The sequence below is a fragment of the Hyperoodon ampullatus genome (assembly GCF_949752795.1).
Source record: "Hyperoodon ampullatus genome assembly, chromosome: 19".
NCBI classification, from domain to species: domain Eukaryota; kingdom Metazoa; phylum Chordata; class Mammalia; order Artiodactyla; family Ziphiidae; genus Hyperoodon; species Hyperoodon ampullatus.
The window spans coordinates 57310839-57338032 of record NC_136932.1 but is presented as its reverse complement, the minus strand read 5'-3'; the positions used below and the strand labels follow the sequence as shown (position 1 = coordinate 57338032).

Genomic DNA, 27194 nt, shown 5'->3' with positions numbered 1-27194 from the left:
CCTCCCCTGCATCACTTCGGCCATTGTTCCCCCCATGTGTCCTTCAAAATGCATGGCAGAAGGGTTCTTTGGTCACATAAATTTGGGGTGGTACCTCTCTCTGGAATTTATAATAAATATTAGAATATTAAAAGGTCTGAAAAAGATTACAGTAGAAAGACCTATTTCACTATCTTTAACCCAATGTTCCCCAAAGTTACTTGAACATTTAACTTTTTTTCACAAACCCATTATCACCTTCTTTGGAAAAATCTGGCTTAATCTGATTTAGGAAGAACCTCCTTTGCTCCTGTAGTATCCCAGACGTTGCTGTATCATAGTACTTACCACATATGTCACTAAAATTGTAGAGTCATTTTCTAGAAGTTCTCTCATGTAAATGCCTTAGTGAGAAAAATCATCCCCGCGCTTTTGCCAGTGTTATATGTTCAACACCTGGGATACATTTTAAATATGTGGTATATGTTGATAAATACATTATTGGGCAAAATGGACCATCTATGTTATTGCTGTCAATAATTAACATATACTATTTGAATAGAGTGTATAATAAAATTGTTTTACCAAAAGAGTCCCATATCCAACATAGAATATAATTCATAATATTATTGACATGCTTTCTGAGAGTGCCATGCTTATGCAAATTTCTTAATGCCCTTATCCTGAAGGTGAGAGACTATCTACCCTTGGACTGACATGTCAACTTGGCTTCAACCCAGACGTTTCTTTATTGTTTTGGGACTCGTATTTAGATCTGTTGCTGTTGCTTTGTGTTTTGTTTTTGAGAAGACCATGACTGTAGAATACATCAAGTGTATTTAACATGAAGAGAATGCTTATACTCCACATTTACCAGGAGGGTCCTGAGAACGTGGAGGTCTCCCCCATACCACTCAGTTGAGGGGTCCTTGCCTACCAGCCCATCCCCCAGGGAAAGATTCTTCCTTCACCTCTCACCACTGGCAGACACCCCTACTACTTAGGAGACCCCAACAGCCTCCATGCATATGGGCTGAGGACCCCTCCTATCTTATGGTTCAGGAGATCTGGATGTGTGCAGACAAGTTAACAGTAGGGAGAGAACATGTACAAAGCGTTAAAGGTGACTCGCCAGTTTGAAGGTGGAAAAAAACAACATAATCAGAAAAGGTAGCTCTCCGTGAGGGACACCTAAAAAAAGAAATCAAAAGAACTCTAAAAGAAAATAATATAAATTCCTAGGGAGACTAGAGAAGCTTTGCAAAGGAGCAATCTGTGAAAAAGAAAGAGTTCCTGGAACTCAAAAACATTGCTGAAAACTGAATTTAGTATCTTGCAGCTCAGATGGAAGAATTATCACACAGAGGAAAAAAATCTCAAAGAAATAGAAATTATGAGTGGATAGTGAAAGCTCCACATGGAGGATACATCCTATTGTTGGTAGAGGGTGAATAGGTTCAACCTTCTTGTAGAGTAATTTGGACTCTCCATTTAATATTAAGTGGCATATGCCCTATTATAAAGTACTGACAATTCTAAGAACTACCTTACAGTATAAGGGCACAAGGCAAAAAAAAAGAAGTTCAAAATGCTTTCTCATTGCAAGCTTATTGTAATAGCAAAAAATCACATGCAACCAAAGTGTTCATCAATATGGGATTGGTTAAATAAAGTAGGGCATGCACATAAATAAATTTCTATTTAGCCACTAAAAAGATGAGGAGATATATGTATACTGACTTGGAATATATGTCCACAAAAATACTATGAAAAGAATAAAAGCATATTATACAGCATTATATAGCATGATCTTGTTTTCTTAAAAAATTGTAATGGTATTAGTGTGTATTAGTGTATATGTCTAAAGGTTTATGTATATATATTTGCTTTCATAAGCATAAAAAACAATTTGGAATGATACCCTCACATACTATAGACAGCATTACCTCTAGGAAATGAGGCTGGAGTGTTGGACAAGACATTCACTTCTTTATATACTTCAGAATAAATCTGTGAGGTTCTGAGCTCTTTTACTTAATTTTGGGGCTCTTTTGTATTTCCAAATTTTCTGAAATGAAAATTGCTTATTTAATTAAATTTTTTACTGTTTAAAAGCTAGAAAGAACTCAAAACACAAGAAGCCATGTATAACTAAACAAGGCAAGGCAATGAAAGGGTTTGCTGAGTTCTCAGCAAAGGCACGGAGTCAAAACTTGGAAAAAAACAGCAGTGAAATTCCAACAGCATAAGAGAAGCTATTGGAAATGTTTATAAAATTCTTAAAAAACTAGCAGAAATAAAAAATTAAAGCTACTGTTAGCAAAATTATCAACAATCATGGAAAGTCAATCAACTATGACTTTTTTTGGGGGGGCGGGCTGTGTTGGGTCTTCATTTCTGTGTGAGGGCTTTCTCCAGTTGTGGCAAGTGGGGGCCACTCCTCATTGCGGTGCGTGGGCCTCTCACCATTGCAAACTCTGCTGTTGTGGAGCACAGGCTCCAGACGCGCAGGCTCAGCAGTTGTGGCCCACGGGCCCAGCCGCTCCGCGGCACGTGGGACCCTCCCAGACCAGGGCTCGAACCCGCGTCCCCTGCATCGGCAGACGGACTCTCAACCACTGCGCCACCAGGGAAGCCCCCAACTATGACTTTTTAAAGAAGAGCATACTTTGGGTCAAATCAAGACCCAGAGTCAGAGACAAAAGAGTTTGAAGATGGCATGTTTTGTGACCATTTAAGGAACATTTTGATCCAAATGGAAAGTGCAATTCTTTGTAAGGTAATTTTTCAGTTTGGACGCAATAAAGACAATCATAACTATCGCATGTTAAGCACTTAGAATGGGCAAGGTCTCTGCCAAGTGCTTTGTATGCATTACTCCTCTGAAAAACACAGCAATCTTAGGAGAGGTGCAGGTGCTACTGTTATTCCCATGTTATAAACAAAGGCATTGAGCCACATAAAGGTTGATGTATATATGTGTGCTCTCATAAACCTAAAAAACATAAGGTTAAATAATTGGCTAGAGGTCACCCTGGAGGTCAGTGGAAGATCTGAGGCTGGACTCCTGGCCTCTGATACCATTGCCTTTACCTTCTGTGTGGCAGCCATGGGCAGAGGTCCTGAAACTCTCAACAACAGCAGCACATAAAGGACAAGTGATCAAAGTGAAAAGGATTCACTGTTCACAAATTATTATTATTATTATTATTATGCAGTAATTGTCATATTCTATCTTATATAAAACCTGCATTGGTTTTCTTAAATTAATTTCTCAGGTAATATTTTTGGGGGGAGAACTGTTTTTGTTTTTGTTTTAATTTTTATTGGAGTATAGTTGACTTACAATGTTGTGTTAGTTTCTGCTGTACAGCAAAGTGAATCAGTTATACATATACATATATCTGCTCTTTTTTAGATTATTTTCCCATATAGGTCATTACAGAATATTGAGTAGAGTTCCCTGTGCTATACAGTAGGTCTTTTTATTTATTTATTTTATATATAGTAGCATGTATATGTCAATCCTAATCTCCCAATTTATCTCTGCCCCCATTTCCCCCCTTCCCAGGTAATTTAAAAGATTATTAGTTCCCAGCACTCCTGGGACTGAGATAAAGAATAAGTATCCTACCATAGCAATAAGCACATAATTAAAATTAACATAAGATAGAATTAATTCAATATTTGGAATAAGAAAGTAGCAGCCACTTCATCTCAAAACTTATAACTTGGACATGTAAGCAGTAGCTTATTGTGTATTATAGAGAGGAATAGCTATATAGGAGATTTGACTCCATGTGTTACATTATTCAAACAATTACAGTTGTACTGATGCAATTTTTTTACATGTCATAAAAGTTTTAAACAGCAGACAACTCAAGCTAAATATTTCAATCAGCAGAGAACATTCCAAAATTACTAAGTTGTCTATTTTTTAGTGAGTGTCAATTGTAGGTTACAGATTGTAACCAGATGGTATCAGCCACAGGAACCAGGGTGAGAAGTTGAGAGAGATGTGTGGTGCAGAGAAAATCCTTTGGTGGGACATTTTGGCCTAGAGATCAGTTGCTCCAGGACTGTCAGTTGACAGATTTCAGTGATCATCAGAGCACAGGAGATTGGATTTCTAACAAGGAGACCAGAGTTGATATCCAAAGGCTTTGGACAACGTCCATTCCTATGGACCTGGCAACTGAATCAGGGCCAAGCGCTACCATGACTTGAGGATGGTAACTTGCCAGCCTTGTATGCCCTCTGAGTGTGACTTGGGATGCTGGGTGAGTGTGGTACAGGCAGAGGGCCAAGATGTGTCTCTTATCTCCCCAAGGTGGGAGCAGAGGCTAGGCTTCCACAGCTAAAGTAATCCAGGATTGGTATCAGAAGAACCCCATCCATGACCCCCTGAAGACTCCCACGAGGTGGAAGAATGGACTCTGTTGAAATGTGCAAATAAGGCAAATGGTGGTTTGGTCTCTCAGTTCTCAAAGGATCCAGTTCCTCTTGCTCAGAGCCTGTGCCTTTGATGATGTCCCTTTGCCTGGTGTGTTCCACTCTCCCCATTTGCCTTCTTAACTCCTATCCTGGGGTCAGAATAACACCTCTCGAGGCGTTCTGAGTAATAAGTGAATCAGTGCATGTGAAATCACTTAGGACAGTTTCTGATGCTTGAAGCACTCAGCAATCTTAGCTGTTATCATTAGTATGAATTTTTCTTCAGACATTATCCGAACACTTCCCCAATTAGACTTCCCTGATTTCTCTTTCTAGGTTGGATCCTCAAAGACCACCTTCCCTCCTCACTGAGCACCTTGTAAGGTTGCATTATATCATCACACAATACTTCCAAATGTATAGTTGTCTCTCCAGTCAGACAGACATTATCATGAGGGCAGGGGATGTATTAGGGCCTAGCACGGGGGCCTTCACATACCAGGCACTCAAGAAACATTTAACAAATGAGTTAATTATTAATTTTAAGGGCTCTCTTTCTCCTTTAAGAACTCAGGTTTTCTTTTTCTAATGTGGAAGAAAGCTTAGAAAAGCAAAGATGAGTTTTTATGGTTTTTAATGATCTGTAAAACCTCACCGCCACAATGTTCTTAACGGCTTTATTTATTTTGTACCCCAAGAAAAATGATTGGTACCACCGCATTAGGTAGCTACATAAGGTAGTCTCAAGGGTGGCTCTGAATAGTTTTCAAAGTAGTCAATGATATTGCTGTGAAATTGTTGCCCAAAGGGGGAGCTCTTATTCAGTGAATTCTTGAAGTGATGGACAGTTTTCTTTGTTAATACTTTTGTAGTTAAAGAAGCTGTTATATGAGGCAGTAGTAAAAACTTTTCTCAGTAGGTGAGAACGTTCTAAATTTGTTTCCTAGAAATAATTTGCTTAAAGGAGCTGAAGGGGTCGCAATTTCAGGGGAATTTTCGATACACTTTTTGTTTGAGGGGCAAGAGCGGGGTGGGGGTGGGGTGGGGGAGTGTATGCCAGGGGGAGGTCAGAGGAGTGATCCTAATTCCGTAGACTCAGTGACACATATGACGTCTTGCTGAATCACACCATAGGATCCATCTAAAAGATTCAGCTCTATAAAAATGCACAGTGCACCTACCTTGTGTAAAAACTCGAAGAATTATCTTTGTTCTTCCTGGGTCCAGCCGTTCAATAATTTAGCACTTTATCAATCTAGGAAGCCCATTCCCAACCATCTCCATGACTGTCAATGAGGAATTAGGTGGCTTACTAAAATATTGAGGGATTTTCCAATACGGATTTGGATCTAATTCAAATTGCACCCAGCAGTTGGAGGAATGAAAATTCGAGGAAGGCCATCTGCGAGAGAAATTTAGGAAAATGGTACAATTTTGACTGCCAAGAGTGGAGACACCTTACCTAAGCAAAACTCTCTCTGTAGCTACTTTCCTAGTTCCTATTCCATGGATTTATCATATCTTCTTAATTTGGTTTTCCAAATTGGCCTACTGATAATAATAATAACAGTAACAATACCAGGTAGCATTCACTGAGTCCTCACTATAGGCCAGCCTTACACTACTATTTTACATGTATTATCTTATTTAACCCTTACAACAATTCTTTAAACTAGCCATTATTGTTATTTCTCTCCATCCCAGAGCACTGAATCCATTTGTAAAAGTCACTATTACTAAAACTGGCAGAGTTTGGAAAAATATTGCTCACTGAAGTGACTAATCTGCCTCATCCAGATCCATGTGGGTGGTGTGACAAGATCATTTTGTCAGGCTGAGGACACCATGACTTTAGTGTTCAGTCTGGGAGTTGACCGGGAACCATTTGAACCTCACAATGCAAATAGTTCATGTCAATCATGGGGACATACCTGCCATCCCCAATTAAACCTACTACCCTGAAAAATACCCTTTTGGATCTAACAACAATAGATTTAAAAAATGGATTTGGAAGTGAATTGTCTGGTGGGATACCACACTGAAAAAATTGTCTGCACAATTGGCAAACTCCTTCCAAGCACGGGCACAGTCTAATTGTTCCTCTCTTTTCACTGCCATCTTGAATAAAGAGAAACTTGGCATTGATTTCAACACCCTCCCACCCCATACTCACCAGAAAACTTGGAAAATTTTTCTTGGAAAAGAAAATTTGTCCACTTATCCCAATAAGCATGAATTGAGAAAATCATAATTTTTAGGAGGAGTTTCAGTTCATGGAACAAAGTGTCAGAACTGGGCCTTCAAGAACAAGGTGCAATGTCAGTATGAACCAGAAGCAAGAGGATGATGAGTCTGAGCCATTGGCCTATGCAACTAGACTCCATATCTCCTCTTGCCAGGAACAGACCTGGGAGACACAGTGAACATCAAGTGATCTTGAAATTCAGGGATGTTCGGGGCAGGGAGCTGAGTGTGCAATAAGATACCACAGTTGACTTACATGCTTTCTTTGTGGGTTACATCTCCCTGTACCTCTGAGAAGAGTTCCCAATCAAAATGTTTTCATCTCTAAGCTTCTCATTATTTCAATCAGTGGCAGCACCTCTGAAGGCAATTCAATGACTTTTCACTTGTAATTGGTTACTGTACATTTTTTTTAACACACTTTTTTCTCTCTTTGTTTCAGAGACTACCCTTTAAAGACAGGCATTTCTCTTGCAGCAAAATGTAAGTACATGGCCTCCTTGAAATGGTGTCTCTTTCTCAGCTCTAGTTCCTAAAACCTCCTAATCTTTAAGGCTCCCATCTCACATGGCTACATTTTTCAAGTCTGGCTCAACAGTTGCAGTTTGAATCTAATATTTCACACTCTTGATTTGTATGACATCGTGGAACATTCTATAAACTGTTTGGGAAAGAGATTGAACCTGATTGTGGTTGTGACTAGGTTGCTTCTAAAAAGCTAGAAAAAAGTAATGAGGAAAAATTTAGGCAATATTCTTTTAGACATTATGAAAATGTGACAGCAAACCTTTGAATGTTCAGATTCTCTCAAAAAATGGCTGACTACTTTATTACTCTTTGCCCAGTCCATCCTTGGAATCACAGACTGTTTTACGTTTAACAATATGGTAGTTATCTTAATAATTCCTTCCTGTGTGCACTGCATTATGGCCACTCTGTAAACCAGCGTTCTTTCTAGAATGAATCTCCCGAGTATTATGTTTCTTTACTCTTGGTACTCCCAGTGTCCCTACACAAATTACAAACCCCCTCTATTCTAAAAGACCAAATAAAATTACACAAGATCCGAACTGGGAGTTCTGAGTATTTTAGAGTTTTGCCTCTGGGAATTAGGATGTGATTTTTTTTTCTTTTTTAATAAAATGGGTATAAAGGGTTTAACCAGAAAATATGAACATTCCATCTGTCTCTGGAATAATTTGATTATGAAAATCTAAGAGCCAAGACATCTAATATTCCTTACCTTGCAACATATATCACAAATTCTTAAAACAAAACCCCACCACCACTCACGTTAGATTCTATTACCCAAGCTCAAAAAACAGAGAATAAATGTGGGTTCAATATAAAGACTCTAGCTATTCAATAGTAGTTTAAATGGTAGTGAGTTTCTTGTCACCACAGATAAGTAGGAGATCAACAACCATAAGGTAGAAGGTTGATTCAGGTAAACCAAGGAGTGTCCATCAACTCCCAGCTCCTGATTCACACAGAATTTCTAGTGGAGGATGCATCTCAGCGCTCACTGAAGCATTAATTAGACACTCTTGGACCTGAGAGAATCCAGAGGTCTCTCTTGAATTATACATATTATATGTGTTCTAATAAATTCTCTTTTGAATCATTCAGTCCCTGAGAAAATGATGTGTTCAGCTGAACTGTAAGAAAAACTTAGTTTTCACTGACTTGCCTGGATGATGTTTTTTGTTTGTTCTCTAGAATAAATTGATCCCACTGCTATTCCCCAAATATTCAAACATCAGCACAAGAAACATCACCCTTAAAATCATTTAAATTTTATGTCTAAGTATTATGCATTCACTGGAATTTGTAAAATGTCAAGCTCTGTATTATATTGCTGTGCTTTTTATTGCAGTATCAAGACACCTGCATGTTATGAATGATTTAAGCAACTTTTACCAATAAAGTCATGTTAGATTTTATGAGCAGTCTCCCTTTTCATGTGCTATCATGAGTATTTTATTTGTACAAACGTGAGCTTTTGACTATATTCTCGCTTTTGAACACAGAACGCTGTTCAGGGGAGACCACTTGTGTTTCCTTCCCCACATATTCATATTTGGTAGCTCTTTGTCATATTGTGTCTGCCTATTTAGGTTTACAGTGCTTTTATTTTTTTATTTTTATTTTTTTGTGTGTGTGGTACGCGGGCCTCCCACTGCTGTGGCCTCTCCTGTTGCAGAGCACAGGCTCTGGACACGCAGGCTCAGCGGCCATGGCTCACGGGCCCAGCCGCTCCGCGGCATGTGGGATCTTCCCAGACCAGGGCACGAACCCGAGTCCCCTGCATCGGCAGGTGGACTCTCAACCACTGTGCCACCAGGGAAGCCCCTACAGTGCTTTTAAATGATGTGGTGTTAAATACTAAAAAATGGTTGGTATATGTTCATGGTGAAAATTAGATGAAGGGCAATTTAAGGCAGTATTTTAAGTCATTATATGCAAATACACAACTATGAACACATATATGACCATTAGCTCAAGATCCCTTGATCAAAATTTCAGTTGAAAACACCTTTTACCTCCCAGATTGGTGGTGGGTGGGGGGGAAGTCTAGTTATTCCACCTTAGGTCAATTTGTGATCATTTTATTTTTACATTTTTTTCTCAAGGACATACAAAGTGCTTGGTGACCTATTTTATTAGTAAATATCCTTAGTAAACTTGCACTAGAATTTTACACCATCCAGACAAGATACATCTACATACCTCTCCATGTCATCTCTGAGCAACTGGCACAAATTTGGTCTGACCTGTGGAGTCATGGAAACGCATTCAAATCATCAGGCAACTGTGACTGGGGTTCATTTTGACAGCCAGACTCAATGGGCCCCTCTGGAGTTGGCCTTGTGTCCTAATGATGATTGTATTATACAATCAATACAAACGGAGAACCACCCAATCAGCACTCTATTCAAACAAGGCTTCCATCCACAGTAGGTGGCAGGAGGCTTTGCAAGTAAAGGTCCTGGAAATGTGTACGTGCCAAGTAAAATGCCAGCCCCACTGATGGAGGACAGCCTTACCCAAGTCAGGAAGATGTGCCCCCTTGGAGAAAAAGGGCGGATGAGGGAAGGAACTCAGGTGTAAAAATCAGAAGGTGCATGTCTGAGTCCCAGATCACTCCCGCAGAAGTGGTATGATTTTGAGAATTTTTGTTAACCCCTCAGTTTCTAAGTATCTGTATTATGGGGGGTGGAGGGTGGAGTGGGAAGAAAAACACTTTCCTGCCTCCACCAATGGGTGGTTGTGATAAGAGCATAATGTTTCAGAAAGATTTTGTCATCTAAAAATGCTTTCTATCTTCAAGAGATTCTTATTAGATTATTGGAGGCTTTCGCTGTTTTTGTGGGAGTCCCTGGGGACTCTGGAAGCAAACTTTGGGCCTTAAAATTGACACTGCACAATAAAACAAAAAGAACCATATCCAAATATATCATGCCCCTGAAGAGACTTACACCCACATTTTTTGTTTCTTTTCAATTACACATACTCTTTGGGACCACTGCCTCTGGTGGAAGAGAATTGTCTTCTGGGTGGTATGGGTGAAAAAGTTGCCAAACAAACCTGAATTATCCAAAGGCCTGTAAAATGCGCAATTGCTTTTTAAGAGGTCTGCTGATATTGTGTGTTCCTTTCGATTTTTGGCAGTAACGATTTTCTGCAATTTGTGGTTTTGCAATTTCTCTTTACGCAGACAACACTCTGGCTCTCATTCAATGCCCCACTGGTTGGGGGCAAGGAGCGAGGAGAGAGAGAGATTCCCTGGGGCTCTGACCACTCCAGAAAAAGAAGGAAATGTTAATGAAATAAGTCAGAAAGAATGCTTGAGACTCGTGGAAGCTGGTTGGTTAGTGGAGAAGAAACAACTTTTAATAAATTGAATGGTGTGGTTGGGATTTTATCGAGGGTTTTCATCAGCTAAGCAAAGATCTGTTCCCCTTAACTCTTCTTGACTCTCCACTGAGCTTTGTCTGGATTGCAATCTCAGTCTTTCTCTTTTTTTTCCCTGTATTCAACAAGCCTAGAACATTTTCTTCTACCGGATCCCTTTGGCCTCTTCTGGCCTTGATGGGATTCTCTTTAAATACTCTGTGTTTAGGTGTCCACTTGCCAATTACATTAACTTGGTTTGTGTAAATTACCTGAAGACCCGTGTGCCAGAATTTTTGCCCTTGTCTCTTTGCAGAGGCAGTGCATGCATATAGCATTTATCTAGGTGAGAGTAATTTGTTCTGTTTCTATTCATCACCTCTGAAAAGGCTTTGCTGACTTCTGTTTGCTTTTTTATGACTGCTAGGCACTGTGCTGAAGGATTTAAAGTTGCATCCAGCGTGAACCTTGCATTCCTTCTCTGTTCACTTCTGTATATCAAAAGAGCCCCTGTTCTCCATGGAGTAGATATCTTGGGGCTTATGCCCACAGTTCCTGGACTTTCTATGCCCAAAGGCAATTGCACAGGCCACTTATTTCTTCTCTTTTCATGACCTAAATGTCACTGTTTCTTTTGCTTATAGGAAGAATATAAAGATAATTGCTACTCTAAGTTCGTTGTATAATGTTCATGTATTTGAGGAATATACGATCTTCCTGTGTGTGTCTTACAGGTTTAGGGAACTGTTTGTGTTATGTCATTATAAATCATGGGTTTTTAATTTTGGAAGATGCTTTCAACATGATGCTGTTCAACAGCAGCCCCCAAGTCATCCTCCTCACAACACCCTCTCTAGAGCCCTTTCTCTAGCCCATGGAAGCCCAAACCATTTTTTAATAGCTCAACACTGCCAGCTTTCTTTTGCTAACCTGAGATAACCTTCAGGTGGTTTGTGCTGGTTTTACTTTTGGAGCTGCTCAAGAGTTCACTCCTTCTTCCGCATGACAACCCTCCAAATATTTTGGAATCTGATCCCCTATACTTTCTGAGTCTTCCTTGTCCAGGCTAAACATCCTCAGTTTCTTCAGTCATTCTTCATATGACTTGATTTAGTTACCCTTTTCCATGTGTCTCAGTCACATTTTTCAATGTTCCTCTTAAAATATTACAGCCTGAACTGAAAAGAATATTGCCAAGATGGTTGACCACTGCAGAGCTCCAAGCAATAAAAAAAACAAAAACAAAAAGCTCTCATTCTGGACATATTATTTCTATTACTATAACCTAAGAGCACATCACAAATTTCAATAGCACTTTAGTCCTGAGGTTAATCCTAAAACCTCTAGCTATGTTTTACAGAAGCTGCCATGAAAGCAGATTTTTTTCTGCTGTATCTATGCATTTGATTTTGAATAAGCAAAGCTTTACATTATGGTGATGCTGATTAGTTTCAGAATATTAGTGGAAACTGTTAGGAGCTTTTTGAATTTGACTTTTTTTTAATCCTGTCCCAGTTTGGGGACATACTTGATTTGCTTCTTGACTTCATTCAAGAGATTGATTTGAAAAAAATAAAACAGTGAATATCTGGATTTTAAGCTCCTCAAACGAGGAGTCATGTTTTATTCATCTTTGTCTCTCCTGTGACATTCTGTTAAACAACCAGAGGCTCAAGAAATGCTTTTATGAAATCAGTCAATAAAATCAAATACAGGCAGCTTTCCAACACCCTGACAGACAGCCATCTTTTGATTGATATCAGTGCCCTTTACAAACCAAAGACAAGATGAATTTTACACTATTTTGCTAATGTTTGGTGATTTTGTAGCATTATAGTGTGACCCTCAGGACTAGGTTGCCTGGATTCTAATCCCACTAGACTTTGCTAGCTACATGCTTTGGAGCAAGTTTCTCCCCCTCTCTAGTTCTAAATTCATAAAATGATGATACTAAATTATTTGTACCTACCTCATTTGGTTGTTGTGATGATTAAGTGAATTAATCCACGTAAAGAATGTAGAACAGCTGCCAATAATATAAAAATAATAATTAATATAGTAATAAATGTATTGTTTCTTTTGTTGTTCTCAAGATATGCTAGTGTAACTACCCTATCCTAAGGGGAAAGAAAGCAAGTTTGGCATAATTTTTTCATAGTGAACCCATATTAACTCCAAATAATAATTATAGTATGAAAATGCCATGTGATCTAAATACAACTCAACTGTTGTGCTGTCACACAACACTTTCACTGATTTTTGCTGAACTCTTGTACCTATAGCAAACCTATGGCTGTAACTGATGTATAAATGTAGTTTACAAATAAATTGTGGTTAATATTATTTATGTTAATGAGTAAGACAAAAGTGAAACAACAAAGATGTATGTCACAGGCCCACCCATTCATCAATAATGTGAGCAACTTCTTTACTAAATTGGATAATAGTTTTTGAATACTATAGGATATTTCCTCGAGTTTCTGTATTATTCACAGTCTGAGTTATAAACACAACACTTATTTTTGCTTTATCTGTTTTATTAACATTTTCTACATCACTTTCTTAAATCTAGACAACAAACAACACAATAAATTAAGCCTTGATTTGTAGTATTTGTTGATTTCTTTGGTGTTGATACTTCTACCATGGCCAATTTTAACCAACCAACATGATTATTACTGAATTTGGAATTAAGAAAGGATGTGCAACACCATTATATGGTGTTTCTGTCATAAAGATACAATAGATGCAAATAACCACAGAAGCATAGGTAATAATAAAATGTCATAAAACAAATAGGAAGTGATGAGTTTTGAGTATTTCTTTCCCTTGTTTTTAATACAAGTTATTTCATTGCAAGTTTATATAATTCAATTTTTAAGAATGGCTGTGTTTAAAAATCAGCTCATAGGGCTTCCCTGGTGATGCAGTGGTTGAGAGTCCACCTGCCAATGCAGAGGACGCGGGTTCGTGCCCCGGTCTGGGAAGATCCCACATGCCGTGGAGCGGCGGGGCCCGTGAGCCATGGCCACTGAGCCTGCGCGTCCGGAGCCTGTGCTCTGCAATGGGAGAGACCACAACAGTGAGAGGCCCGCGTACCACAAAAAAAAAAAAAAAAAAAAAAAAAAAAAAAAAAAAAAATCAGCTCACAAATTCCTGAAAAATCTAACTACTGCCCCTTGCAAACTGTCACAAGCCATCTCTAGTACAACTGGTCCTTCATGTTTAGATAGCAGTGTGGGGGGTGGGGAGGAAATGGAAACAGAGAGTTTTTAATAAAAGCAACTATCTTTTATTATTGATAGTACTAAAGGTTGGAAAACTATGGTACAAGGCCAAATGGCCATCATCAGAAAATCTACAAACAACAAATGCTGGAGAGGGTGTGGGGAAAAGGGAACCCTCTTGCACTGTTGGTGGGAATGTAAATTGATACAGCCACTATGGAGAACAGTATGGAGGTTCCTTAAAAAACTAAAAATAGAATTACCATATGACTCAGAAATCCCACTACTGGGCATATACCCAGAGGAAACCATAATTCAAAAAGACACATGCACACCAGTGTTCATTGCAGCACTATTTACAATAGCCAGGTCATGGAAGCAACCTAAATGCCCATCGACAGACAATGGATAAGGAAGCTATGGTACATATATACAATGGAATATTACTCAGCCATAAAAAGGAACGAAATTGGTTCCTTTGTAGACACGTGGATGCATCTAGAGACTGCCATACAAATGAAGTAAGTCAGAAAGAGAAAAACAAATATTGTATATTAATGCATATATCTGGAACCTAGAAAATGGTACAGATGAACCGTAGAGAAAAAAACGTATGGACACCAAGGGGGGAAAGCAGCAGGGGTGGGGGTGGGGGTGTGATGAATTGGGAGATTGGGATTGACATGTATACACTGATGTGTACAAATGGATGACTAATAAGAACCTGCTGTATAAAAAAAATAAATAAAATTAAATATAAAAATAAAAAAGAAGAAAGAAAAAAAGAGAACCAGGGATGGTCTCTGCTTTCTTGGGCTTTGTGGTGTCTCCTACTTCTGTAGACCAGGTCCATCTTATTTTTCAGATTCATGTGGCCCAAAATGGCAGGCACAGATATCAAGGAGAGGACATTTTAGCTCTGCTTCCCACTTGGGGAATCCACATATAATCCAAACACCAAGATAGGAAACCCACATCCTTCAGGTCTTTGGTCCTTGTTATGCCACTGGCCAGCAAATGAATAGGATGTCTCAGTTGGAAACATCTCTGGTTCCATTAGCTGTGGATAATGGACTTTTTAAAAAATCAAGAATGTGTGTTGAAATTTATCAAGTATTTTTCTGCATCTAATGATACTATTTTATGGGGTTTTTCCCTTTAATCTGTTTGTGTGATAGACTGTACTCATAGATTTTCTGATGTTGAATCTCACTGCATTCCTGGCACACCCTACTCAAAAGTATCTTTGAAAATACATTGATAAGCAATTTGCAAATGTCTATTTAATTTTTTTCATTTAGGTTCACTTATGAGAATGCCCTACATATACAGTGACCCTTGAACTGCACAGGTTTGAACTGTGCAAGTCCACTTATAGGTGGATTTTTTTTTCAATAAACATATTGAAAAAACTCGCAAACTCTGTAGCCTAGAAATTGCGAAAAAATTAAGAAAAAGTTAAGTATGTCCTGAATGCATAAAATATATGTAGATGTACATATGATATACAAAATATGTGTTAATCAACTGTTTATGTTATTGGTAAGGCTTCTTGTCAACAGTAGGCTATTAGTAGTTAAGTCTAGGGGAAGCCAAAAGTTATATGCGAGTTTTCTACTATGCAGGGGGTTGGCACCCCTAACCCCACATTGTTCAAGAATCAACTGTAGTTTTCTTTTTTTGGCATTATATTCTCCTTTACTTTTGCCTAGCATTGAGTTTCTTTGTACTTTGAAAATTTTATGTATATCTTACTTTTTTTGAGACTTTCCTTCTATCCCTCCTTCCAACCCACTCTCCTCACACCACTTTATCTAAAAGCTTTGCTGTTGCCTCTACTCAGCCCCCCACCCAGGACTCCTGGTCCAACCAAATATTTAATAGGGGCTTATGTTCCTGCTCCATGGTGATATTGGGGATATCCAAGATCCAAGCCCCCAAGCTCAGTCACTTTATAAAGTTGAGTGTATATTCATCAACTTCCCTAGGTCACAACTGTATCCCAAGCAACAGTGGACAACAACCATTTTTTCCTCCTTTGTCAAGTTGAGAAAACTCACATTACCTCCTGGTATCATCAGTGAGCCCAGCTTTAGCTCCCCCACGTGCAATCCCCAGTAAACTACAGGTACAGAGCTCCTAGCCCTTCCTGAGTTTAGTCCTTCCTTGTCCTGATTCCAGAGTGAAGCTCAGCTAGAGGGCTTCACCCCTCCACTTATTTCTTCATTTTCCTGTTTTATTTGTTATCTACAGAGTTATTGATTTTGTTTGTGAACAAGACTATATCTTTTTAATACTTTATTTACTTCATTGAGTCCCATAAACTTATATGGTTTTCTGGGGGAATGAATTGGGATAATTATGTGAAATTTTTTAAATACAAAGGATTATAGCCATAAAAGGAAACACTAGTATAAAACTGGTATGTGTTCTCTGCCTAGAAAACTCTCCTTTTCCTTTCTGCTTACCTAAATCTTAATCATTTTTCTCTGGATACTTATTCTAACTCATGTTTTGTCTTCCTTCAGTTTAACCTCATAAATATGTATTAAGTGCTATAATATATCAAGCACTGTACTAGCACTGAGAATACAGAAAGGAAGATAGGTGTGGTCCTTGTCTTCATGGAACTGTGTCTAGTGTGGGAAACTACTAAACAAAAATTTACAATACAGTATAATAATGACATTAAAGGTTTTGCAATTATCATTAGAGCATCCTATTTAACAATTGACTACATACTCATTTTTTATTATTCTATAATTTATACATGTGGAGTAATCATGTCCTCTGAGTTCTGAAAGACCCATGAAGATAGTGAATATATATCCTGTAGTGCTCTTATTTAAGTCCTTGATTTCACACACGGAACCAGGAATCATTGTGCACACAGGATTAAGTAGTCTTTATCCTGCAGTAGGGTTAAAGGCACCAAAGCACACAAAGAGGTGGTTTTACGGTCAGCTATTATTGCTTTTTGTCAATGGCCATTACAGAAGTTATAGAACAATATGTTGACACAGAGTGATCTTTAAAGTCTCAGCGTATGGCTTAGAATAAGACTATTTATTATTTTAGAGTTAATTTTAAAAAGAAACAGCAGATTATTGTGTCTCCATGTTAATTAAATTTTAAGGCTAAAATAAAGTAACTTTAAAGTGGATAAAGTAACTTTATTCCTGATTTATGAAGCATCTTGTCTTTTAAAAGGACAGAGACAGACCAAGAGAGAGGCTCAGCACTACATAAAAGACACTGTAAAAGCTAACTGCTCAGATCATGAATAGATACCAGTTTAAAGTACCTCTAAGAAACCCCTAGCATATACTCAAATATTTGGATCAAAATAAAAGATAATAAAATGACATCCACCAAATGACCATAACAAGGGACAGATAATACCAAGTACTGATGAGAATGCAGAACAACTGGCATTCTCATATACTGCTGGTAGATGAGACATTCGGTACAACCACTTTGGAAAACTGGCATCATCTCCTAAAGATAAACATAGGCATACCCTATAAATTAGTGATTCCATTCTGATGTATATACCCAACAGAAATGCATTGTGGTATATTCACACAGTGAAATACTATACCGCAATGAGAATTACAGTCTACAACTACATGCACCCACATGAATAAATCTCACAAACAATTCTGAATGAAAAAAGCCAAACAGTGGAAAGTACTCATGCAATTGATAAGCATTATGGACCCATTTGGGGAGTTTTTGCAACCAGACCTAATCCAAATTTGGTGGATGGTAACCAGTTGAACCTTTTCCATTTTATCTTTTTTCTACCAAATGCTATCATTTCAGCATCAGATGGGGCAGATTAAAGCTATTGGAAAGACTATAAGAGAGCAGAGTTTCTAACGTAAGAGGTCAGTGAGCTAGGATAAGACAGGAATGCCAGATATCCAGTGAATGAGGCCAAGTTCTTAGCCAGACACTTTGCAACAATGGGAATGAGGCAAGCAAGAAGCAAAGCTTGAAAAAGGAGGCTGAAGGCCAATAAGAAAATCCAAATCAACTGGAATGGATCACACAGTGAATTAATGTCACCATTTGGACACTCAACCACCCAAAGACAGGAATGAAAGAAGATCTCATTCTTGTGAGAAGGACCACACAGTGGCAAAATAGGAACACACCCTGATCTGAGACCAATATCAATATCATATACTGTAATTAAAATTACAGTTTTAATCTCCAGTTACATTAAGGAGTATTGAATGTTATGTTTTTTTATTAAAATTTAAAACCTATATAAGTAAAAGCAAAAATAAACAAATGGAACCTAATCAAATTTAAAAGCTTTTGCAAAGTAAAGGAAACCATCAACAAAATAAAAAGAAAACCTATGGAATAAGAGAAAATAGTTGCAAATGATGCAACTGACAAGGGGTCAATATGCAAAAAACAAAAACTCTACATCAAAAGCTACATGTACCCCAATGTTCATAGCAGCACTATTTACAATAGCCAAGGCATGGAAACAACCCAAGTGCCCATCAACAGATGACAGGCTTAGGAAGAAGTTATATATATATATATATATATATATACACATGCACAAATATATATACAATGGAATATGACTCAGCCATAAAAAAGAATGGGATATTGTAATTTGCAACAACATGGATGGACCTAGACAACATTATACTTTGTGAAGTAAGTCAGACAAAGACAAATACTATATATTCCAAATACTATGTAATATCACTATATGGAATCTAAAAAATAATACAAATGAATCTATATATAGAACAGAAAACAGATTCACAGACATAGAAAACAAACATGGTTATCAAAGGGGAAAGAGGGGGAGGGGGAGGGATAAATTAGGAGTGATTTAAAAGATAACAAACTACGATACATAAAATAGATAAGCAACAGGATTTACTGTATAGCACAGGGAATTATATTCAATATCTTGTAATAACCTATAATGGAATATAATCTGAAAAGAAACTGAATCTTTATGCTGTGCTTAGTATTGCAAATCAACTATACTTCAATTTTTTTTAAAACCCTATATAATTATTATTATTTTTTACATCTTTATTGGAGTATAATTGCTTTACAATGTTTATTGTTTCTGTTGTACAACAAAGTGAATCAGCTATATGTATACATATATCCCCATATCGCCTCCCTCTTGAGCCTCCCTCCCACCCTCCCTATCCCACCCCTCTAGATGATCACAAAGCACCGAGCTGATCTCCCTGAGCTATGCAGCTGCTTCCCACTAGCCATCCATTTTACATTTGATAGTGTATGTATGTCAGTGCTACTCTCTCATTTCGCCCCAGCTTCCCCTTCCCCTGCTGTATCCTCAAGTCCATTCTCTACGTCTGTGTCTTTATTCCTGCCCTGCCACTAGGTTCATCAGTAATGTTTTTTTAGATTCCATATACACACATTAGCATACGGTATTTGTTTTTCTCTTTCTGAATTACTCCACTCTGTATGACAGACTCTAGGTCCATCCACCTCACTACAAATATCTCAATTTCACTTCTTTTTATGGCTGAGTAATATTCCATTGCATATATGTGCCACATCTTCTTTATCCAGTCATGTGTCAGTGGACATTTAGGTTGCTTCCATGTCCTGGCTATTGTAAACAGAGCTGCAATGAACATTGTGCTACATGTATCTTTTTGAATTATAGTTTTCTCAGGGTATATGCCGAGTAGTGGGATTGCTGGGTCATATGGTAGTTTTAGTTTTAGTTTTTTAGGGAACCTCCATACTGTTCTCCATAGTGGCTGTATCAATCTACATTTCCACCAACAGTGCAGGAGAAAACCCTATATAATTATGTTTTATAATTCTGTGCTTTTGAATACATTTTCTGTTCAGTGAAACTTCACTGCACTGTGGTGAAGCCAGTTGGCCACAGAGTTCAGCCATAGACCATTATGAAATATCAGGGATGGGGTGGGCACTGTAGCTAAGAAAGCAGGACGAAGGACAAGATGCTGTTTGGAAGGAAGTTCTAAGTGGCACACAGGATCAGGTTGTGTGGCAGGAAGGGAGTGGTGACTTAAAATACTGTGTACACGATTGGCTTTCCTTCTCTACTTATAACCTATAAACTTCAACATATTAATTTTAAAATGTGTGTCAAGCATGTGCTAATTGTCAGGCACTGTGCTAGGTATGATAGGTGAAGATACGTGAGTAAAGACAGACTACCTGTGCTCCTGTTCATTCCAGTGGAGGCATCAAGGTGAAGATAGGGCAGAGTAACTCTAAGGGAACACCTTCTTATGCAACATTTTCCCCCAAAGGAGGAGAAACTACCTTTAATCATTTTTCCTGGGTTGGTGTCTTTCTCAAAATTTCTCAGCCTCCTTCTCTGTGTGCATGGTACCCAAAGTCACATGCCCAGAGTAAACACTCTCAATGACTCAAAGTTATGGCAACATGACAGTCCCCAAGCATTGGTCTTCAGGGTCCAGCAGCCTAAATGAAAAATGGAATTACTTAGCTCTGAGAGGCCTTCTCAAGAGAAAGCTGAATGAATGAGTGATGCTACCGCTCATTTTTACGTTTTTTGGATTTTTATACCTGAAATTAGATGCCCAGTCATTTCATAAATCCAGGCAACCCGCATGCAGCCATCAGGGAAGGGCTGAGCGTCACTGGATCCAGAGACCCTAAGTGGAAGGGTTAGATCTGCAGGTCTAACAAGAGAGCTGACAGGGAGTGGAGAGCAAAGAGAGCAGGCTTCCTTAGAGTCCCAGCTTGGCCCTCTGAAGCTTGTCTCAAGTCACCTCTCAGTAAAAGAGACAATTTAAGCCACTACTTTGCTTTGGGGAAGGTTTTATTTAGTGAAGGATCAGTCATATGGCCAACTTTTTGTTCCATCAAAACTTCAGTGTACTTCCTATAGTCTTAGTAATTAAGATTTTTCTAATTTCAATATGTGTTTTTCAAAAAAGGCTCTCAATAATATTGAGTATTTGAATTATCAAACGTTTGCTGACTGCTTACTTATCTGTAGTCTTTTGAAATTTGCTAGGAATAGCTCCTAAAAACACTGTTTGTGTTTTAATTTCTAATATTCAGTGGTCCTTTCTTTTTTTGCCATCTGCAAATTTAACTGTATAAAATTCATCAAAAAGCAAAAGAAAGTAACCGTTAAATCATGTGAGAAATGTTGCCCACCTTCTTGCCCAAGGATCCTTTTCCAGTCACAAGAGTCACTGGGGTCCCAAGGCTGCCTGTTCCTCAAGTCTTTCACTTTATCCACTTTAATGACTCTCACAGAGTGAAGGTCTCACCGGGTGGAGAGCAATTCTAGCATTCAAAGATTTTTTTAAAACATCATGGCACCTGAACCCGAAAGAACCCTTTACTTGGTGCTCAACAGTGATCTTTCCTGCCACACTAGATGTTTGGATTTATTAAAAGATGGTTCCATAGTGTGTTATGGGTAATTTAATGCATTTTCACTGGTAATTTTGACAATTGGCAATTTTTACCTTACACGTCAACTTTAAAACCTAAATCCCACATCGTCTGTGACTCTAGTTTGATTCTTAAATTTTGTCTGTAACATTTTTAAGCTGATAGAAAACACTTAAAGTAATACTATTTTATCTGTAGACAAGAGAGATGATTTTATGTACAATGTTTTAAAGGAGGACACTATCAAGAGAAATGCAATTCTCTAAGGAAACTGGAGAATCCTACCTTTATTCTGAAATTTCAACACAGACTTGCAGGAGCTGTGCTAGTAATTGGTTTGTATAGTTTTGCTACAGCACTAAGTCATATTTTATGGATTGTTTTATAGGAGAGCTGTGTTGCAATTCATTAAAAGAGAAGACAGGCAGCATCAACCTACTAAAAGGTCAGAGAGAATAAAGCAGATGGGTCTCTTCCCCTGAATCAGGTTAAAATGGTCCTGCCTGTCAAGATAGCATTGCTTTGAAGAATATTCACCGCAAAAGAGGCATCTGTAATCAGTGTTGCTCCTTTCTCTTTCCCACACCACCACCACCACCACCACCTCTAATCAGATGAGGGAGAAAATCAGTAGTAGTTGAAAGGTGATTCCAAACTGCATTGGAAATATAACTTGGGATATAGGCTACCCAGACAGGCGTCCACTTCCTACCTCATTCATGGAATCATGGGCAGAGGCTTCAGTGAGGACTGAACTGAGAGACCTTTTATCTCTCTGTCTTCAAGAAACGAACCTCAGAGAGACCTCAGAGTCCCTACAGAGACATAATAACATCAGTCAGTCCCTGATCCATCTCTGCAGTTCCAGTTAATGGCTGCAGCTCAAGTTACAAAGTTGCCTAGCTACGTTTGTTGGACCCATTTGGTTTCCAACCTTTTCTCATTATTTTCTTTACAAACCCTGTTTGTATTTTTTCCCTTGTGGGACTCATGCTTTGAAGAATTTGGCGTATTAAACGAAGAGTTAATTAATAATAAATGTTACAATTTTTATGAAACAAAATGGGAAATTGCCATTGATTTTGCCGACATGTTCAACGTTACCACGTGAGTTATTATAATCCCCTAAAGAAACAAAGAAACTTTGCATTTTCAGTTTGACTTTTTAGAAATGTAGGCAGTTTTCTATTGACATATACATCACTAAAATGCTAAAGTCTAATAATACATGAAGGTCAAAGGGTAGTTATACACATTATAAGGGAATATCTATTCAGAGACCTTAAGAAAGTTATAAAGTCCCTACTTACTTCTCGCCTTTTAGACACAAGCTTCAAGCATCAATTACTCATCCCACAGTACTGTTTAATTTTTTTCACTTGAGAACACACAGTTAACCACCTTGAGTCAATAGAACCAGGATAAAAGATCTATAGCTTTCTGTAGGTAGAACAGTTGCCTTCTTAAATCTATGCTTACCACTAGAATCATGTCTATCCCTTTTCCATTTTCCATTCATGTTTATAAAATAATAAGAGAGAATTCATAAACTACTCAGATAATCGAAAAATAAATGCTGCTTTGCAGTCAGTGATGGCACTGCTGCTAAAACTGTTTGGCAAGCAGCACCCTGTAAAGAAAACTTGACATGGCTGTTTGGTAACGTGCAAGTCTGAATTTGGTAGAGGAAAGGAGATTTAGGGATTTTAATATATAATATACAAGAATTCATGTCATTTGAAATTTAAACTTATAAAAGTTGAGAACCATAGGTATTGGAAGTAAGACATGGATTTCCCACTTTAATTTCATACCTTAGACTAACAACCCTAGATTAAAAAAAAAACAAAAAAACTTTGAAGTAAATATTTCACCTTATATACTAGCTACATAATATCAATTATTATCATTTATTGAATTTTGATTATGTGCCATACAGTAAACTGGGCGTTTTATACACATGCTTTTTTCCTGATTATCTGACTTAATCTTATTAATAACACCGCAAAATGAGATTGTGTTAGCATTTTACTGAAGAAACTGAAGGTCAGCTATGAAGCATTCTGCCCAAGATCACATGTGCCTACAAAATGGCAGTCCTGGAATTAAAATCAAGTTATCTGGCTTTAAAAATCATGTTCCCTCTTCCTCACTTAATTGTCCTCTTCTTAAGATTGCTTATTAAGACTGAATAGAATTGTTATATCCTCCTGCTTTTGAACATGGCCTTGGTATGTTTTCTCTAAAGCTACATCTAGAAAACTTCTTAGAGAGTAGATAGCAGGGTCCTGTTTGTTGCCTTTATCAAGAATATAAAAAGCAGTATTCTGTTTTGACTACTGTCAATTCTGAAGAATTGGACAGAACAGGGCCCACCAATAGGACTTGTCTAAATGCCTTTGGATGTGACACGTTATGTCAGGAGAAAGTGATGTAATGTACCCAGTAGGCAGCAATCAGGAGAACTTCAGAAAGGGCAATTTAAAAGGCAACATTGCTGAAGGCCTGGGCTTTATGTCCCTTATCTCCTTAGCTCCTCCCCACACAGCCACTGCAGAAGGCATCACGATCATCATCCCACAGATAGTCTCAGAGAAGTTGACAGGGTCATTCACTGGGTATTTGAACCAAGGTCTGTTTAACTTCAAAGGCTCACCACCCCCAATGCAGAGCACAAGGCGCCCTGGTGCACAACACCTATGACAGATGTATGTCCCTACTACCAAACATCTATTGTCATAAGTTCTCCAAGATTTGCTCAGCCACCCATTCATCCGTGTACAGCAACAGCCATTGTTTCCATTTATTGTTCACCTCTCTGTGCCAGCTACTTAACTAAGTTCCTTATATAAGTTATGTCTGGAGAAAAAAAATGTTTGTTGAATGAATGTAAAATTTAACATGTCATTCAATAATCAGAACAATATTATTCTTAAAACTTAGGTTACTATTTTCATGTAGGTGGAAGACAGAGATTTATCGAGACCATACAGTGAAAACAATCAGGAAGCTGGAATCCAGGCATCTATCAGGCCCCAAAGACCATGCTCTTCCCCTGAAAGATCCTACCTGAAGGTTATCACAGGTGGAGTGTCTTTAATTTTAGGCTCGGAGAATTAGACTTTATTACATTTGGCATGGAAATCTATGTAATACTTGTCAAGGTTTCCCCAGAAGCAGAGCCTGAGGCAAGGATAAAAGTACACGTGGTTTATTAGGAGGTGATCACAGGAAATATGGGTAAGAGAGAGGAAATGGGGCATAGAAGGGAAAGCTAAAAGGTGCATTATCAAACAAGTTAATATGTGGACAGTTGGAACTTGATCTCACTGGGATAGTAGGACTAAGGGAGATAGGGATGAGGAGCACACTGCCATTGGGAACAGCATGGAATGGAGCTGAAAACTCCTCAGTCGTGGCCAGTCTAGCCAGAATAACTCCAGTATCATTAGGCAAGTAAATCTCACCTGTAGCTAAGATCAACCTAACCTTTGAGATTTTCACAAGAAAAGGTTGTTGACAGACATAATAGATTTGATGAATGGCCAGAATTTTCATGTTCATGCACAGAAAGTCTCAACACTGTAAAAATGTAAGTGATCTCCTAATCTGTAAATGAAAAAGAAATTCAATCAGAATACCAACAGGTTTATTAACAGAACTTGACAGATTGATTCTAAACTTCATATGGAAGAACAAAAGTGCTAGCATAGCCAAGACAATTCTGAAAAGGGACAAATGTTGGGCAAATCTGTCATGAACAGATAGCTAGACTTATAAAGTTGCAGTCATTCAGATAGTAAATACTGTCACAGTGTTAGGCAAATAAATATTGCAGAAGGATAGAGATCCCAAAAATGGTAAGTAAAGGAGGAGGTTGTGAGCCTTCGGTGGGGAAGGTGGACTATTCAGTAAGGGCTGTGGGTCTGTTGGCTTTTCATGGGGAGATAAATTAGAATAGGGGTTTTGCTCTTTTCCATATGAAAAGCCAATAGTCCCACAGCACTTACTGAGATTTAATCACTGGGGCAGCTTCCAGTGTTTCTGGATTTTTCTGCTGTACCATTGTTGGCATTTTTTTCCATGGGGGAAAAAAAAAAAGCTTCTGTGAAATAGTTTTACTATATGTATTTATTACAGTGGTTGAAACAAGGGTTAGGACATTGGACATCCCCTCAACAACCTTCTCTCTCCCCCAGTACCTCCATAGGCATAGAAGGCCTGTTTTCTCATAAAAAATGGAGCAGAAAGGACAACATAACCTAAGGATCCTCCATCCTCTTTTTCCTTTGAAATTTTAAGCTTCAAAAAACTCAGTTTTACTCTTGGTTTAGAATCCAAGCAGTGATCTACAAGCCCTCTGCTATATTTTGCCTGCTTCAAAATGCGAGGCAAATAAGTCTCATCTTACATGTGAACTACAATCCACTGAAACAGTAGTTCAAATGCTCTTGAAGCCAAGTCCCAACTCATAAAAAAGAATGTCAGAGTTGATTAGTAATGTCTGCCTTGAGCACAATATTGGAAAGTGACAGTACGTTGGCCAAGAATTTGTCATTCTTTAATTTAACATGTTTCTATCCAGAAATATAAACATAATTTTATGTCATTAATCTAAGGAGCTTGATATTATTTTTCAAATAAATCAATACCAATTTCTGCCCAAAGAGTATTTTTTTCATAAAGCATCTGGTTGGAATATGCCACACAAATCAAATCTATACGTCATGTTACAGCTCTTCTAGAAGGAAAGGGGAAAGCATACCCTCAAGAGTTAAGTTATTTGGCCTCAGCAAACCAACATTTGATTAGAGAATATGATATGCAGCCCAGGGTTTCCCTTCTAAATACAATATACAATTATGTATGATCATGTATCTAAAATGGTATAGGCATCATCAATAATCACTTGAAACTTTATTACTTTTAAACAATTTGAACAACTTTTCCCATGCAGGAAAGTTGGAGGGCAAGCTAAACCTGACACATCATTTTATTTGTTTAAAGTATTTATATTTCACCTCTTTTCAAAAAAAAAAAAATTGGAGCCACTTACAACAAGAGCCATATACAATCTTGTCAATAAAAAAAAGATAGTCTTGTTAATGAAAAAAGATTGGTTATTTTTCTCCAAATAAAGCCAAACTGTGTTTACTCAATATTTTTAATTGGTCTCCTTTGATATGGGAGCTTTGCATAGCTTTGCAATGGTGTAAAATAATGTTTCAACTGTAATTTATAAGAGGTGCTCCTAAAAGCATTATCTGTGACTCAGGGAATAAAGTAATAAATGAAATCTTATGAAAGAATAGGTAGGTGATTTTTTTTTAATGAAGTCTCTGTTTCTAGGGTAGTTTTCATTCTAGTTAAGCCAGCATTTGACTTAGTTGCATTTATATTAGCACAGATTTTTGTTTGCAATTAGTAGAGAGTATATCTCTTGCTGCCCAAAAGGTTTTCTCTCTGATGTCCGAATTTTCAGATTAGGCAACCATCTCACAACTGCACAGTTTTCATTTTCACTTATTGTTCTGATGCTAAGGGCCACCCACTTAACCTCATCTCATTTGTTGTAACTCCCACTCCAGATGAAGCATGAAGGCTAACATGGAAATGCATGTTCTATCAGGAGAATTAAAAGAAAAAATAGCAACAATACTCCTAACTTCTGTATGAAGAGATCTTGTGAGTCCATAGAAAAGTTTCCTGGTATATAAGCATTAAGAATCTAAACATAGAAAAATAAAGCAAGGGGTGAGGAGAGCTCATAACATGAATGCCAAGACACCCTATTCAGATGCTGGATTTGAGTTACAAATCTGTCTCTAAATCAGTGGTTTATATCTTTTTGTATTGAGTTATGGGTCCCTTTGAGGGACCCATAAAGGATGTGAAGCATTCCCTCAGAAACAAACAAACAAGAAAGAACCATTTATCAAAAAGTTACCAATAGGAACATACGTATATGTATAACTGATTAAATTT

At 37.9% G+C, this 27194-nt stretch overlaps 1 protein-coding gene across 1 annotated transcript in view; it reads left to right on the top strand.

Annotated features, from left to right (window-relative positions):
* The window catches only part of ANKFN1 (ankyrin repeat and fibronectin type III domain containing 1), a gene marked incomplete at its 3' end in the record, with an annotated part of 414694 nt that overhangs the window by 147613 nt on the left and 239887 nt on the right, over nt 1–27194 (top strand). Inside the window, exon 2 of the mRNA XM_079725196.1 lies at nt 7100–7140. The remainder of the gene's footprint in view (nt 1–7099; nt 7141–27194) is intronic.